The following is a 13,711-nucleotide window of genomic DNA, read 5'->3' on the forward strand; positions in this document are numbered from 1 at the left end:
ATCCAACCACATTTTACTATCAGAGTAAGGCTAAAGGTCATAGGGGATAAAAGTACGCTCTGGTACCATACCGTCAACTTTGTGCTGATAGTCCAAAGGTAAATTAAAGGTTACAGGTTATTTCCAATTGTTATTCATCTAAAATCAATTGTAAATATATCTTAGATAATACTGGTTTAAGAGTTCCCCAGTATCATAGTCGATTTACGTCTACTTTCTGTACAATCAAGAGAAATAATGATATTATTTTTAGATTAATAAGCAATTATAATAGATTAGACCTAATAGTAACAAGCTTAACCAATTAGTAAATTATTTTAGTAGCACTTGCAGTCAACTCAATAAACTGTGTATCTTTGGTTTTTGGCATTCTAAATTTACTATTATTCTAAATTCACTAATTTTCTGTATTTTTGAATTTATTAATTTTTTTGTTTTTGAATTTTTTTGTTTTGTGTCCTTTGTCTGTGGCGTCTCTTGTGTATTGTGTTTATTTTTTGTACCGTGCACACCCCTGTAATATCTTCTCAGAGTGTTGGTGTGCATGTCACAATTTATAAATAAATAAATAAATAAATAAATAAATAAATAAATAGATAAATAAAGTTCCAAATGAGTTGAGCTACTAGAACGGTCAATTACACAGCAGCACGGGAAGTGTCACAACAGCTGCAATGTTTGTTCGTGAGACAAGTTTGCAGATAGCAGATAACTTACTGATAACACATTGCCAGCACAATACCACCTCTCAACTCTAGCTGCATGGTAGCAAGATGCTGAACTAACTTTTACAAATAAAATGCAAGTAACGAACTAAACAAAATTAAAGGAAACTGCTTTTCATAACTAGGTCACAAATAGTTGAATAGCAGAGCAAGATTTGCACACAGCTACTTTCCACCGCGCACTAAATGGAAATTAAATTACTCAAACGGTTTTAAGATGACCATATTTAAAATTACAGAAATCACACCTCCGAAAAGGCTTTTCTAAGTTTTCTTTGTTATAAAAACCTGCGGAACTTTCTTCTGGCTTAATAATGCCATAATTCTTTTTACTGCTTTTGATGTTGTTAATGAACAGTAAACTAAGCTTGTTTGTGGTTTTTACTTTGAAGGAATTCCTGAAACTGTATATTGGTGTGTACTTTTTCTGCCCAGTGTTTTTCACACAAAGAATAGGTTCAAAAATGTCTCTGCAATCTTCAATTCAGCAAACTACTCTTCCTAATTTTTTTTTACGGGGAATTCAACTTAAAAAAACTACGAACTTCAATCCACTGTCTACGGAGTCCAATATTTGGCAAACGTATATTTTGAAGTGCACATTATAAGGGTGCTTCTAGCACTATGTCTATGTAGCGATATTCCACAAATAAATATTTTTATTTGTTAATTAGTCCTGACAGAAACGCAGACATACATCAATTCGAAACATTGCACAGATAACACAAAAATACCCTAACTAAATAAAAAGAGCTAAATACAATATACAATGGCAGACTAAATATACATTTTTTGATCCAAAAGACTAATTACTACTCAAATTGAAAAACAGTCCACTTAGATTTATCTGGACAACTTTAAAATCAACAAGATGAGATTGCTGTCTGGCTATGCTCACTGCAAAAACAGTGGTGACTTTGACAATGAAAAATGTTTACCTTATACAAATATTTGTTTGTATACATAGTAGAAATTAGTAGTTTTTTGACCCACTACCCCTTAACTCTAAGGTCATAAGATCGAAAGATCCTGATGGCATTATCCTGTGGTACATGATGCTTGCTGTTTTAGTTCAGGAAGTCAGACGATATTGCACATAAAAGCAATTTATGATCATTATTCATCATTATATATATATTTTTTTTGTAAAGGATCCTCCGACGTACTGAATTAAAACAGCAAGCATAATATACCACAGGATCAAGCCTTCAGGATCCAGAGATAAACTTAAATGTATGAAACTGAAGAATTAGGGTATTTTTAATTCTCCATTGTTGGCTACAGTTGTGCTAAATAATGAGGTAAATATGTAGTTGAGCGGTATTTGCGAAAAAAAAATGTTAAAAATCCGAAAATACCTTTATTAGATGCTCTTCAACTTCCTCTTTTCATTAAAAGCGGCGGAGGTAAGAAATTTCAAATACTTTAGGAGATATCGAATTTTTAAATTTCATCATATGTAGTTCAGCGGTATTTGCGAGAAAAAAAATGTTAAAAATCCGAAAATACCTTTATTATATGCTCTTCAACTTCCTCTTTTCATTAAAAGCGGCGGAGATAAGAAATTCCAAATACTTTAGGAGATATCACCATTCTTATTTTGCTATACAAGACCTGTGTAATCATTCGACCGTAGGCATTTTTTTTTATTGCCATGTGTTTGTGAATGCCTAATTAATGAAAATGGTCGATTAGGTCAGGTCAGTTACATTATAAATACTTTGAAACTAAGCGTACATTAAAAATAATATGAATTAATTTCAATGGTTCTTTAGTTTTAAAGTTGTATTTATAATGTAACTGACCTGACCTAACAAACCGGGACAAAGGATGAACAGTAAAATCTCACGTAAAATTTTTTTGTTACTTATTACTTGCGCAACAATAACAAATAAGACTTTAAAATTATAAACGTTAAAAACTCACCTAAGTTGGAGGTGGTAATTAAACACCGTTTCAAACAATAAATGAACTAAATAATCACGTATTGGTTCATTTTAATTCTGGCCTATCACGAACAATCACGTGACATCATTATCCAATAAAAAAATAGATACTCGTAAACAAGAAACAATTGTGAACGCCACATGAATACACTGGTATTGTGATGAAATTTAAAAATTCAATATCTCCTAAAGTATTTGGAATTTCTTATCTCTACTGCTTTTAATGAAAAGAGAAAGTTGAAGAGCATATACTAAAGGTATTTTCGGATTTTTAACATTTTTTTCCGCAAATACCGCTGAACTACATATGATGAAATTTAAAAATTCGATATCTCCTAACGTATTTGGAATTTCTTACCTCCGTCGCTTTTAATGAAGAGAGGAAGTTAAAGAGCATCTAATAAAATTATTTTTGGATTTTTAAAATTTTTTTTGCAAATACCGCCCAACTACATATTTACCAATAGACACAATCGCTGGTAAACAATGAATGGCGGTGACAGTGTGCAAACACAGGTATTGTAATGAAAGAATCAAAGTATTATTTTTCACGAACCAGTAGGAATTACGACCCCTTCCCTTCAGTAATGTGTGAAAACCATGCCTTGTTTTTTTTTTTTCTTTCAGTTCTTTAAAGCTGCAATGTCAGATAATTACCTAAAAGTATTTTTAATGTAGTTGGACTATTCTAATTTATCAGTGTCACATTTAAGTTTATGAAAGATGAAAGACGAGATGGACATCTTTAATGCACGTTTTTATCCTGTAACATGTGCTACTGAAGTTGCTCGTACAAGCGATAAACTTCAGAATTATTCAAACCTCGGACATGACTTGGGTAAACTGGTTTTTACGCTTCATTGCAAATCCTAAGCAACTTTTAAAAATATTTTACAGTATTTTTAAACTATATCAACCAAACTAGCCTTCCACAATATTTTTAAGTATTTTTTAAAGGAGATAACCTAATATAAAAGACCATTATCACAGTGTAACAAATTTGTAATATTTTACCGAACATGCACAAACACGGCCTTGGAATGAACTGTTGTGGTGTTAGGTTTGCAGATTCTGTAATTCTCCAGGTATAAGAACATTAAAAAAAAGGTGACTGCGGCATTACTGCATAGGTATTACAATGTAAGCTATAAACAGTAATTTCTCCAAAACCAGCTGCTGTATACGAAGATGCGGTTTTAAAGGTAAATACAATAATTCCTCTAGTTCTTGAAAAAATATATTTTTTTTTTTCTGAATTTTATTATTAATTTCTGGAACAGCCGCGACGTACGAAAATTACCCATTTTTCTTCTCATTTCAGCAGTTCTCTCTACCAGTATTTCCTTCTCACAAACTGCTTTTACCTCCTCAAAAAAAAATTGCTAAAATATGTAATTTAAAAAAAAAAAAGTAAAATATCTAAGAAAAGCAAAAATGTATATAGTTGAAAAGCACAAGTATACACTTCCCCATACATAAAAATCAGTTCTTTCAAATACTTCAATTTTATTACATTTCAATGTAAGTAATAATTCGTTACAAACCAAAGTAAATATTTTAAATAAAACTTAAAAAATTTATATTCCATAATACTTTTAAAAGTTTCAATAATACTATAAAAATTTATAAAACCCTCAATATTATCTAACATGCTTTATAGTGATCCTTCATAAAATATCAAGTTCTAAATTAGTTAAACCCAACGATTTCAAAATAATAATATTAAAATTATAATTAATAAAAATCAATTTTCTAAAAATAATAACAATTAATCCATACCTTAACAACAACCTGCATTTTAAGTGTTTGGTAAATTTCTAAAACGATGCCGCTCTCTGTCAGAGATCGGCATCATGACGACAAAACAAAAAACTGTAATGTGATTTTACAAATCGATCTAACACCAAGTACAACAACCTTGACATTTAAATTTTAGATTATTACATTACGTTTATTCACAATTTGATTTATTTTTTAAATTTATTATAGTACAAAAGAATTTTAAAATTATGTTGTAGTAGGAGGTTTGTGTCTTTTAATTCTCCATGTATTATATTATATTTAATTATATTTAAATATAATTATGCAGAAATGGTTCTAAAAAGGACGGTTCAAACTATACTAAAGACCCATTAACACTCTAACACCAATTCTATGACCTACGGTTATATCTAAGGCTAAAATGTTACTACTAGATATATGTTATTATCGTTTAGGCTGGGTTCACAATTAAAAAAATTAAGCGAGTGCATAGAAAGCCATGCACACTACCCAGAGACAATCTATACTACCTGTGCACACGACCTATGCGAACTGCGAAATCGGTTCACAATTGAATTCTTACTGTTAATTTCAGCCAATGAAATTTCGCGAACTATGCGACATCTGTTAGCAGTGTTAGTAAATAAACATATTAACTTTCAAAATAACGATAATACTATTATTATCTCGACATTTTCTTACCACAATATGGTTAATAAATATAAAAATATTTCTAGTCCCGCCAAAAAAACACCCTGCTCTTCTCTCATTGGCTGTTGTGCCATGCGTACGCGACCGGAATAAAATATATTCATTTCACTCCTATGCGCACGACCTCGCTCCCATGCACACGACCAACTTTCTGCTATTGTGAATCGTCAGGTTAGGAAACATGGCGTTCATATCCTATGCACACGACCTACTGTTACTGTTACTGTTATTTTTTCAATTGTGAACCCAGCCGTAGCCTTCAGTTAATATCTATGAGATAATCAACATTTAAATTGTACGTAGATTAATTGATGCTAGCTAGTAAACCAAGAAATAACAGGCATTAAAATATAAAATGTTGTAAAACAGTAATATCAATAATGATTATTTGCAAAATTCAAGTGGGGTTTAGTTAAAGATTCGATTATATAATTTAATACAGCCCCCAAAATTCATCTTTGTCCATTAAACGAAGTTAGGTTAAAAATTATGTGATGTTTTAAATAAGGTAGGCCTATCATTGAGTTGTAAATTAAAGGATGTTGGGTATCTGTTAAAAGGTCGTAACATGGACATTTTTTTTTTTTTTTTCCCCACGGAATGTGAAAGTAACTTTACTTCAAGCAGTTGGCAGCACTCAAGGAACATGGCATCTCCCGTCGACATAGTGCAGACGATGTTGGCGCTAAACTACCGTGTATTTTAATGATAGTTGGATAATATTAAATGAGAAAATACTTCACTGTGTTATAAACAAAAGTGAATTAAATAAAGGATTACCCCTTCTTTTAAAACTATAACGTGGCAGAATTGAGTGTATTCGCGTTTACTTATGTTATTAATCACTATTTCCTAGAAGCCGCTACTCTGCAGGATTAATGTTTCTACAATTGTGCATTTAAAATTAAGCCTATAATTAATTAACATTCAAGGAGAAGTCAATATTTAAGTAAATCTGAAGCTTTGCATTAATTTTATTTGATTCCATAGCGTAGTAATTGTGAAAGTTCAACCAAAATAGCTTACTGGTAATTGCATCTTTATGTAATATTAGTTTTTTTTATTATTTTAGCTCTATATTATTTCTGTGTATACATATTTTGTGTTTAATTTTTGCTAATGTGCAAAATAGCTTAAAGATTTTCTGTTGGATGGATAATAATTTAATATTTCAGGTTGATGAAGTGGCTTTCTGTTGTCTCATAATTTGCTCCTAGTATGCCTTCCATCAGCGAACCTAATGAAGCACTTACATGTTCTTCAAAGTTCATTTGTGCAAATCATTTCATTGAATCAGTTTTTGTAATTTAAAGAAAACTAATCCATTTTGCCCTCAGTTTTTGATGCAACGTTTGTCTCATCATCACAGAAAATGTGGTACAGCCGCTAGTGCTCCATTATGAGATAATTTGTTTCCATCTTCACCACATGTTCTGCCTGTTAAGCATGCATATGTCTACTTTGCCAAATTCAGAGAACAAGTACTGAATATGGCTCAATTTATTCATTTGTGAGCAACAGTATATTCTTGCCATCTACATCATCTATGCCTGTGTATCCACCAAAAGCACATTGCAGACTGCAATTGACAGATCCTGGAATGTGCTCCATCAGTGGAGATTAGGTCTCAGAAGAACTGAGCAATTTATTGATACAACAGTTGAATAAGTTCAGAAACCATTCTATGTTAAGAGGAAAAAAGTACAGGAACCACTCTTCTGAAAACACAGGTTTGGAGGATTTCAATGTTGACACCAAAGAAACAGAAACTACTGTGACAAGTTCAAGGGAAAGTAAAAGCCATGAAATTTGTGTGCAAACTTAGAAAACAGTTTTTGACTTTTCGTGAGACTGTAAATAAGGCAGCTGACCTTCAGCTTAGAGAACTCAAGAATATGTTGCCTGCAGCCTAACATCTCCTTGCATCGCAGCTACGCTTTAAAAATATGAAACCCCAAGGAAGATGTTAGACAGTAGATGAATGATTGTAGCTCTTTCCATTTACAAAAAGGAGTCCTTGTTATTCCCTTCTTCGACACATGCTTGATTTGCCATCAAAAAGTCATTATTGAATTTGCTGAATGCTGTCATATGTTGTGTTGACAACTGAGTAATGCTTCTCATCAAAGAAACTGATTCGTTACTTTCGTCTCCTGATCGTTATTGCATGTTAATATTTTATGAAAAGTCTTTGAAAAAACATATTCAATATTGCCCTAAAGAGGACAAAATCATTGAACTTGTTGACAGTGGTAAGTTTCGATGTGCTGATTTGGCGAACTATGCTATAGTACTTATGTTATGATGTCTAAGGAAGAAGTGGAAACAGCCATTTGCCTGTTATTTTACACATGGTGGCATTAAAGGTGGAGAATTGAAAGTGGCGGCTGAATTAGTACTAGCTTGCTGTTTCGCAGTTGGTTTATATGTTGTTGCTACAGTATGTGATAAGGGCACCAATCATGTGTCAACACTGTTGAATTTCCAGACTCAGTGTTTCATTTCAATGGACATGAAATTACTGTGGTATTTGATCTGCCTCATTTATTGAAATGTACTAGAAACATTTTTTTTTTCACATAAGGTGAGAAGTGTATGGCCTGCCGGAAGTAAAAACACCATATGAATCCTGTCAAATGTTTCTATTCGTCTACGTGGCATGTCACTGCAAGGTTTAACACAAACTGACTGTAGCATTTGGTGACTTGGGCCAACGCACCATATGCTACAGCACTCAATGTATTTTCACGTGACTAGTATATGAGCAAAAAGCTTGCCTTGCCGTCATCCGACCTCTGTGAAAGGCCCGGGGGGTACCTGACGGGCGCTACGGGCGTCGCGATGCTCTTGTTGTCGGGAGGGGCGCCAGGCTAGCGGGCTGCTAGGCCGTTGGTGTTGGGTCGTGGATACTCTGCCCCCGCGTGCCCCGCCAGGTACACGGCTTGAATCTAACCTGAATGGTTCTACCTAGACTGTGAAGGCCGCTCGGCTGTGTGGAGGACGGGAGACTATGGAAAATTAGTGTACACGAGTTGGTGAGAATTACCTTTAATTTAGTCCCGCTACAAAACACTCTCACCAACACTTGGCGACGTCTAGCCGTTACACAATTAACACAAAAAGAAAAAACATAACACTACGCGACACTAATGGTTACCGCGGCAGTCTCGCGGAGCGTGGGTCGATGCTCGCTGGAGACAGCCAGCGCCGAAAGTTAACATGTGCGGGGGATGGCTCTATGAGCGGGCTCCTAATTTCGGCGAAACACTTACGTGTGTGCAGCCGGCAGGCATATGCACGGCGTCCTTAAGTAAAAACACTTTCGCTGGAGTCAGCCAGTACCGTACGTTCTGTGATACGATACGTAGCGCGGTATCACACTGAAGACGGTCGGGATAGGCCCGGCCCCGCAAAATACGCGCCGAGTCGACGTGGGCAGCGGTGAATTAACAAAAGGTTTTAAATTTAAAGATTTAGTACAGAATAAAAATTATCAATGAAAGAAAACTTGGATGCTGCCTACGGACACACGTCTTTTCCCGGCGCGGAGTGGTTGGAGACTGCCGAACATGGCCGCCTCACAAGGAAGAGAAACTTTCTCTTCTTTGTGAGTCGGCGTCAAAAAACTTATATTAGTAATTGAATTTACTCTATGACAAGTTAAAACATGTTCCAGGTGCCCAATTAAAATGTAGCACCTGGTAATTGGGTGCTTAAGGCTTAACAATGGTTTTAATGTATTTAATTATTTAAATTGTGACATCAAGTTGGCGACTGTAAATTTCGTAACATATTGTCCCACTGCGAATTGTTTTAGAGGGATTTCTCCTATTCTGACATGATCATAGTCACGGACATTTTAATTAAGGCCAGTGGCCGCGGTGACTGTTAATGAGGTTTGTTGTCTGCTCCGTGCGTGGTGTACTCGCCCGGAGTGGCTACGACGCACTTATTACATGTCGGGTAATTAGTAATTTCGTACTAATGGCTTTTCCCTTAATTGAATTATGGGTTCGAGCCTCCGGGGCTCCGTACCAATAAATTTCATTATGTCTATTGGGGTCACGCCCGAGGCGCTCGCCTGACTTAATCCAGCTGGGCAAGGGGCGCGCTCCGAAAACGGGATACGGTACTGGCGGTGCGGAGCACTGGCTTAACGGCCATGGTCGGTACGACGTCAGCCTGTAGTAAACACCGTCGAATCAGTGTCATTAGTCTAATGAATAATGTACTTGTGTCAATGCGGCATCGAATATCTCAGAATTCTCTTGGTAATACTCCTAACTTTTGAGGTGTGTATTTAAGATTTATTAAATGAATATGGGGGTATACTTTGTGGATTAACAACACATGCTTAAATTATAATATTATTGTCAATTTATGACTACAGTGAAACAATGCATTTTCAGTGCCTTGCGGGGTTAAATTTCTGTGGTATGTTTTTTTTCCTGGCTATTTAACACAGACTGGCCACACCATCCTGAATCAAGTGTTAACACAGCACTAAACTCAAACGTGAAAACATACAACTAACCATACACCGTACAGCTGGTCGCTAATGCGTATGGCCAACTCTACAGTTCTGTGGCCTGCTTGTCGCTTCTATCCCGCGGAGAATTTAACATCACACATTCTCTCAGCCAATGGAGTGGCACCTACTGTGTGGTAAATTAAAATTTACACACTACTGTTGCAGGGTTGCGATTTCAGAAACAAGTTCTTTGACAAAAATTGCTATTTTTGGCATTCCCTACCACCCATTACATTTATGGCTCAAAATTCACAAACATACTGTATATAATTTAAAAAAACCCTGCCCTATTTTCACCCCCTTAATGGCCGAATTTAAGGACATTATATATATAACACTATATGCATGTAACTCGAAGCTCAAGTTTTTACCTTTGCTCTACGAAGATTCAGAGATACATATTAATTTTTCTTCATAAAACCAAACTTACCACTTTTCAATTATTTAGGGATGGTAAAAGGAATTTACTATTTGTACTTAATCTTACTTTATTAGATTTTTAGATGTAATTTCTGTAATACAAAAAATCCACCCCTTTCCATCCCCTTAAATGATTGCAATATAAAAACTGGAAGACAAAAAAAAACCTAGAGTAACTCTGCAAGCATGTTATTCATATATAGTTTAATACCACCTCTTCTAATTGATGAGATAAAAAATTATTCCTCTAAAAACAAAACTTACCCCTTTTCACCAACTTAGTATTGGAATTTTGCAAAGTGGTATATGTAATGTGATAGTTTTTGTATATTTACTTATAACTAGAGTCCCGTAAAAATGGTTTTATTTTTCCTTAAATTTCGTTTTGAAAAAATCAAATTTCGGTTTTATTTCGCTGTTTTGGTTTTTCATGTTTACTTTAACTTTTGAGAATGGTTTTATGACCTACAAGTTTTGCTTGGCTAAATAATAGTGGCACGGCGTATACTCGTATACTGCACTCTAAAGTCAACACTATTGGCAAATAAAAATTGTAGGCTTGAAACAGCTCGGCACGGCCCGGTGTCGCCTAGCGCGCTGCCTCGGCACGGCATGTCTCAACTTAGTATTCTTTTAATATTTCTTGCTGCTGTTCTTTGTCCCGTTGACGCCGTATTCACTTGCTCTGCGGTCGTATTGCATTTGCTGAGAAGTGTAGTTACGGCAGTTAAAGGTCACTGATTTTGCTTATCAATCGGCGTAGTGCCATGTGTTCATGTTTACGAGTAGTAGAGGTGTAAAAGTAACGAAAAAAAGTGTACCCGTATGTATTCGTTACTATAACAATTAGTACTCGTTACTATCGTGTCGCTACGTTACTCGTTACTTCTGATACCGCATAACATGCAATGTTATGTTGCAGCAACGAATCGAGTCGTATTGCGTACGCGTACAGTATGACGTCACGTAAATAATAATAAATAGAATATAAACAATTAACAATATTTGATAATTAACAGTTTTTGTTAACCAAGAAACAATTAAATCTCATTAGAGCGGTTTTATTATATTATCTCTTTTAAGATAAAAACAACAAAAAACGTGAAAATACGCGATAATAAATAACAAAAACATACATATTTCTAATTTGTAAAAAATACTTTCTTATAAACAGTAAAAAACTTGGACGACAAATTTCCATATTATACTTAATAAACAAACATCGTTCTTTGTAACGTAAATTCATCGAATATGCGCGCGCATGCGTAAAACATACGAAAAATGCGAGTAACGAAATCCAGCCGTGTGTAACGTTTCGTTACTTGATACTAGATGGCGCACCCGTTACTCAGTCAGTACCGAATACATACGGTTTGCTACACCTACAGCTCTAACGAGTAGGTTGCCAAGCCAGTCAAACGTAGTTGAAAGCATGAGGTTGTTAACTGTTCAACATGAAAGGAAGAATTAAAATTTTATATTTCTCTACAAGATTAATGTGTAAATACAGCGGGTTGAAAATCATGGCAGCTATATTGTGTTGAAAACATCGCCGGTATTTTTTATTAACTTTGTGTTGATGCTCAGGTACATTTTTCTCTTTTTAATTAGTTTATGATTGCAATTACTGCTTTCGTTTCAAATTGCAATGATTACGTGACGGGAATACTGTAAATCATTATTTACTTTCATTACTACAAAGCGGCCATGTTGAAACTTAGAAAAATGGCGATGTGCCGTCAACGTCGTGTTTACTTGTTTTTCGCGATGTCTTGCATGGGTGGTCTAATTCATTATTATCAGTTTTATTTCTCGATGCTGTGCGATTTCGGTGTTTTGTCGCGAATTAAGGTAAATTGCGGTGTTATTTCGCGATATCGCGATTCGCGAAATTTCCGTGTCTCTACTTATAACTCACATAAACATTTTATGCATATACATGTGCATGGGAGAGGGAGGGAGGGGAGGGAGTGTGTGTGTGTGTGTAAATGTATAATAATGTGTGATAGACATTACTAATAAAAAAACAAAATCCTTTCAGTAATTTTTAGAAGACAGACAAATAAACCCAACCGACAGACAAAATTTTTAAAAACTATACATTGAATGGATCAATATTGAAATTAAATATCTGATTTGGAATGTCTTTCTATGCAACAAATATGTACATTCAACTCTAATAAAATCTTTATTTAGATATTGGTTTTTTTTATTGTTATTTCAAAGGCTTTATAAGGTTACTAATTATTGTTTTAATTGACACCGCTAGCAAACAGCAGAACTCTACACTGAAAGAAAATGTATCTTAAACATGCATCAAGTTTAACTGTGCATCCAAATCAATTTATAACCAAATACACACTTGCAAATATGTTTGTTTGTGTGTGTGCATTAAGTGCTGTTATACATAATTAACACATTAATATAGAGTTGGCAACTAATGTACAAAACGAACCTGTTTTCACAGAAGTAGCTCTATAAAAGGTGAAAGAAGTAAATATCTCTAAAATGGCATTTTCAGGAAGACATTTTATGTTCACTTTTCTTTTAAAAAAAAAATTATATACATATCAACACAACATGTATAATCTATCAATATTTTAATCAATAATTATAATAGCATCACTGTTATAAAATGCATTCACAAAACTTTAAACAGACAGAAACCAAGTTACAGTATTAAATTAGCAAAACAATTTAAGACATAACTGATCTACACAGAATATAAAACTTGAAATTGTATTACATTACACAACAAGAACACAAACTATGGTAACCAAGCATATAAATATTATCCTTTCCGATTTCTCCGAGAAACTGAATTAACTAGAGCTATCTCTAAAATGCATCAACTCGGCGCACATGCATGCTCTCTCAATCCAAAACGGGAATGTCGTAACAGAAACGGAACATAGCTCTTGCCGACAGTAATAGGTAACTGACACAAGCTGGCCAGATCGCTAGTCCAGCAGTGTTCCCACCAGGTTGCCACTCCATATTTCAACCTTTACAAGTTTAAAATACTTCAAAAAACAAGTTACTCATGTCCTGTCATAACTTACGAACCCCTATTTAAATTGGTTCAAAGTTCCTTCGACATATGTTGCATTTAATAAAAAAAACATACATTTACTATTCATAAAACTTCGAACTTCCAAACTAAAACATTACAAATTTATTTTTATTTAATACATCCAGAAGTTAACCAACGGAAAGTATGATTGAATGATTTGGCCAACTGTTATTTAACTGAAATAAAATATTTAAAAAAAATTACGAGAATATTATTCATGTAAATCAGCTTTTCAGTAAAACTAAGAAAAACTCACACTAAAAAAAAAATTCCAAGAAATAGACTGTGATAGTACACAGTCTATATCCAATCCCCTTTCTGGTAAAGGGCTTCTCAAAAGTTGCTGTTCAATTCTAACAGGTGCACTGACAGGTCTATTAGGTACATTGTAGATTTGCACTACCATATTAATCAAAATCCAAGGCAACCCAAAATTTAAAACCACTCTCAAAGTAATATTTTAATAGGTGGTTTCATATACATAAATTGATATTGGTTAACAGTAAAAACATGAAAAATACCACAAAAAAATTTCTAAAGAGAC

General features: G+C 34.3%; 1 protein-coding gene across 7 annotated transcripts in view; it reads right to left on the reverse strand.

The window, feature by feature from the left end:
• LOC134542667 (tubulin monoglutamylase TTLL4-like) overlaps window positions 1–4,552 on the reverse strand; it is a 118,386-nt gene extending 113,834 nt beyond the window's left edge. For 3 of the 7 annotated variants that reach the window (XM_063387103.1, XM_063387100.1, XM_063387098.1), the window contains exon 1: window positions 4,451–4,552. The gene's annotated coding sequence lies outside the window, so the exon portion shown is untranslated. The remainder of the gene's footprint in view (window positions 1–4,450) is intronic. The other 4 variants (XM_063387102.1, XM_063387101.1, XM_063387097.1 and 1 more) reach the window with 2 other exon arrangements.
• Between the last annotated feature and the right edge of the window lie 9,159 nt (window positions 4,553–13,711).

The sequence above is a fragment of the Bacillus rossius genome (assembly GCF_032445375.1).
Source record: "Bacillus rossius redtenbacheri isolate Brsri chromosome 9 unlocalized genomic scaffold, Brsri_v3 Brsri_v3_scf9_1, whole genome shotgun sequence".
Lineage (NCBI taxonomy): Eukaryota > Metazoa > Arthropoda > Insecta > Phasmatodea > Bacillidae > Bacillus > Bacillus rossius.